The 4247-nt window shown below is 43.4% G+C and overlaps 1 non-coding gene across 1 annotated transcript; it reads right to left on the reverse strand.

Moving 5' to 3' along the window:
• Positions 1-3604: 3604 nt before the first annotated feature.
• On the reverse strand, positions 3605-3760 carry LOC129696807 (U1 spliceosomal RNA). Its single transcript, XR_008723408.1, has one exon. It is a non-coding gene; the product is annotated as a U1 spliceosomal RNA (small nuclear RNA).
• Between the last annotated feature and the right edge of the window lie 487 nt (positions 3761-4247).

Consider the following 4247-nt stretch of genomic DNA (forward strand, 5'->3'; position numbering starts at 1 on the left):
CTGCTCCCAGAAGGGTCTTGACCCAAACGTCACCCATTTCTTCTCTCCAGAGATGCTGCCTGTCCTGCTGTTACTCCAGCATTTTGTGTCTACCTGCTCCCGGAAAACTGCTTTTTTTTAATCAGGAATTGGATCTCTGCAGATTGCAAAGGACAGGTGATGTAGCAAAGATAAAGTATTCAAAGTATTTGAAAGCTTGGTGCTTTTAGACATAATGTGATTGAGTGGATACAGATGATATAAAGGCTGACATTTATGTATTGACACAAATCTCCTCCATTTGCTTGATATAGGAGTTTGATTTGCAGTTACGTTGAAGTATGGCGGTCCAATCATGAGTGGAAACTGTTCCTCAGTGCAATGTGGCATCAACCAATATGAACTATGAATCATAATGTAGGGAAAGGAAGAAAATGGGATTAATTGGTCTCAATAGCCAACATGTGATTCTATGAACTGGAATAGTTGTGCAACTGGATAGCTGATGTGTGTAACTCAAAACAGTATGGGGATGCTTAAAATCAAGCTCAGACAGTGAGGAGCTGAGGCATAGGCCGCTACAGAGAGTTTCTGCGTATTAGCTGTATGTTTCAGGAGAGTTTAGTTTAGTTTAGTTTGGTTTATATTAGTTTAGTTTTGTTTAGTTTTGTTTAGTTGAGTTTAGTTTAGTTGATATGAGTTTAGTTTAGTTTAGTTTAGTTTAGTTTAGTTTAGTTGAGTTTAGTTTAGTTAGTTTAGTTTAGTTTAGTTTAGTTGAGATGAGTTTAGTTTAGTTTAGTTCACTTCTGTTTAGTTTAGTTTAGCTTAGCGACCCAAATAGAACCATGTCCTTTGGCCCATCAAGTCCACACTGACAATCGATCACCCGTTTACACTAGTCATATATTTCTCCACTTTCGCATCCACCTGCCCACACATTAGGGGCAATTTACACAGGCCCCTAATGCCTACAAACCCACATGTCTGTGGGATAGAGGAGGAAACCATGGCACCCAAAAGAAATACATGTGGTCACAGGTAGAACATGCAAACTCCGTGCAGATAACTCCTAAGGTCAGGATCAAACTCAGGTCTCTGGCACTGAGGGGCACTGAGAGAAAGATCATGTGGTAGCAGAGCACTCCTGAATCTGCTGGGATGCCCTGCTATCAAAACTGTGGCACATCAGACATCATTAGGAGTACCAAAACTAAGCAGTAAAGGCTCTGGTTCTGTCTGCTATCTTGGCAAGATATGCATATGTGCCAATGTGAACTGAATTGTGCTCCACTGTAGTTTTTATGTCATCGACACAAAAGAGAGTGAAGAGAGGTGAGTAAATATGCAATCCCACCTAGTATTTTGGTATGTGCCCCAAAACTTATATTTGACGTGCATTTCTATTTGGACAAAGATGAAAATATGTTTGTGGAATTGTAGCAACGGAACATTGAAAACTGACTTAAATGAAATAAATCTGATGCAGGCAACTTCCCCCTGAGATCTACTTATTTGTCAAACGTGTCTCTGGATAGTATTCCCCTGCGTAATGTTCAATAACATGTATTAGACAACAACTATAATTGCCCGACTATCACTATAATGAGATACAGCCTGTCAAGCATTGCTTTTTTTTAATGCCAGTTATTGCTTTTGTTGTCATTGCTGGAAAGCTCTTCTTGTTCTGCACTTGCAGGCCAACTTGAATTAGATAGCAATAACATTATCCTTGCAGTTTACGGGCACTGCAATCATTTTGGATGACAGTCTTTGCAAGACTCTGTGTATGCAGCAGATCGTGATGTGCCACAACGTGTGGCTAACCATTTACGGGCGGCTTTAGCATTTGTTACAAATAAATTGGAATAAATTGCCACAATATCTTCTTCAAGCCACTCTATGTGCAAATCGAAAGAGAAATGCGGTATCATTTTGTTGTGCAGTCCAGCGAGAAAGACTGGTCTGGAAATTAGTGTAAGGTATTTTGAAAGTGATAAGTGATGCAGGACTGATATCAGAGCTGCATCACGGGCACCCAATGATCTAATCAAATTGGTCCTTGGGCCTCATCTCCATAATCACAGAGAGCTTGTGTTTGATTTTTGCCTCATAAACACAGCAAAGAGCTGCCTTCTCTCTGTGACAACCCAAAATAGGACTGGCTGTGAGGCAGATGTCAGGTCCAGAGAGCAGAGGCCAATTCCCAAAGAAACCTGGTGTCAGAAGAGGTCAGAGTACATTTTCATCCAAAACACAAAAAGTGCTGTAGTGACTCAGCAGGTCAGACAGCATCTGTGAGGAACAGATACTGCTGATCTGTTGAGTCACTTCAGCACTTTGCTTTTTCTAAGATTCCAGCATCTGCAGTTCTTTGTGTCTCCTGTCCACATTTTAATTCATCCAGACACTTTTATCCTATAACCTCTGAGAAGGTTCTCATGATCTCCTTTCCTGATTTGTTGCACTCCATCTGCATTGCCAGGACGGGAATTCCCAGGAACTGAAAAGCCACACTATTGTCAAGTTGGGATAGTGAGTGATGAGGAGGTGAACCTGCAGATAGTGGTGCACCTCCAGCCTTGTACCTCTTGGTAGTAGAGATTTTGTGCTTATAAAATTCTGCTTAACAAAGTTTGGCATCTTGCAAAATCGTGCAGCCACAATGTGCAAATGGTACAGGGAGCAAATATTTAGGGCGAAGAATGGTGTAGACAATGTCTGATATAGCTCAATACCAGGATATGGGGCTGTACACGAGTCATCGGTAGAGCTTGGATCTGGAGTGGGGCCAGGGAAATACCCAGGGTCCATGGGGGGGAGACTAGATTAGGGCCCATGGTTGGGAATTAAACAGGAGTAGAGCCCAGGTTTAAAGCAGGTCTGGAGTCTGCTTTGGTACAAGATGTGGACCTTGGGTTTGGAGTGAAGGCAGAGGTGGACCTATGCAGAGCTAGGATTAGGTTCATTAACTCGTGAGGAGATAGGGCGGGACCCATGGGTTTTAGCAAAGCCAGCGTGGAATCAATGGTCTAAGTTAGAGTCAGCATCCAGAGTGGAGCTGGAATTAAATGGGAAGTTTTCTGTTAACCAGGAATTCCTGTTTTGGTCCTTGCTTGGTAACTGGCATATTCAGTGTGGGCAAAAGCATCAGATCAGCCTGGTTATGTATTTTTCTGGATCACAGAACCTGAACTCTCAACACATCTAAAATTGTCACCAGTTGGGCCTTCTTGGTCACAGGACATATGAACATGTGACACTTATCATGTGAATGAAAGCCATAGACAACATTGTGATGTTAGACTTTACTTTAATGAAACAGCGCAAAAATAAGCCCTTTGGCCTACTGTGTCTACATCGACCAACAATCACCCTGTACACTAGCACTATCCAACATATTAGGCACAATTTACAATTTTACCAAAGCCTTTTAAACTACAAACCTGTATGTCTTTGGAATGTGGGAGGAAACCGGAGCACACGGAGAAAACTCACACAGGTCATGGGGAGAACATACTAATTCTGTACCGACAGCACCCATAGTCAAGATCAAACCCTGGCCTCGGGTGCTGTAAGGCAGCAACTCTACCGATCTGCCATTGTGCCACCAGTTTAAAGGTGATTTTACGGAACACACTGTCCCCACTTCTACAAATGTTGCCATCAGCTATCCTGCATTTGGGGACATCGCAGGTATCAGCACACCCGCAGTGCAATGGGATAGCCTCATCCTGGGAAAACCACCTTTTTAATCATGGTCTCTCCCCTACCAGGTAAGTAAGGAATTACCTTCAATGAATTCTCTGCCATCAACATCCCGCCATTGGTCAACAAAGCCTAACATCGAGGAGCTGGTGGCCTCTTGCTGGGGATTGACTTTGGGAGTTGCAACCGCTGGAGCCTGCAGACTTAACATTATGGAGCTGGCAGTCTCTTGGTTAGAGACTGACAGGGAGTTCCAGCTGCAGGAGCTTCGACCGCCCCGATCTCCCCGATGCAGGAGATTCGATTGCCGGCTGTGGGGGCTTCGATCGCCCCGACTGTGGATGGTTCGACTGCCCTGCGCGGGAGAATAAGGAGGAAAGATGATAAGACTTTATTGCCGTCCATCACAGTGAGGAATGTGGGGGAGGCGCTGTGGTGGATGTTTATGTTCACTTTTATGCTGTTGTGTGTCTTGTTGCATTTTCTGGTATGACTGTATGGTAAATCACATTTCACTGTACCTTAAATGGAACAAGTGACAATAAAGAACCATTTAACCATTG

Source organism: Leucoraja erinacea, chromosome 4 (assembly GCF_028641065.1).
Source record: "Leucoraja erinacea ecotype New England chromosome 4, Leri_hhj_1, whole genome shotgun sequence".
Taxonomy (NCBI): domain Eukaryota; kingdom Metazoa; phylum Chordata; class Chondrichthyes; order Rajiformes; family Rajidae; genus Leucoraja; species Leucoraja erinaceus.